Raw genomic sequence first — 209 nt, forward strand, 5'->3', positions numbered from 1 at the left:
GAGGGCTGCGGAGGGTGGGGTAGGGTGGGAGAGGGCTAGGGATGGCTGAGGAGGATGGGGTAGGGTGGGAGAGGGCTAGGGATGGCTGAGGAGGGTTGGGGAGGGTGGAGGTGGTAGAGGCTCGACTTGGTGCCTCTCGCCCCCCCCTCAACTGTGACCTTACCTCACCTTGCTCTCCCTGTCTGGCCCTGCTCCCACACTGTCGCCTA

Source organism: Mastomys coucha, unplaced genomic scaffold (assembly GCF_008632895.1).
Source record: "Mastomys coucha isolate ucsf_1 unplaced genomic scaffold, UCSF_Mcou_1 pScaffold21, whole genome shotgun sequence".
Classification (NCBI taxonomy): Eukaryota; Metazoa; Chordata; class Mammalia; order Rodentia; family Muridae; genus Mastomys; species Mastomys coucha.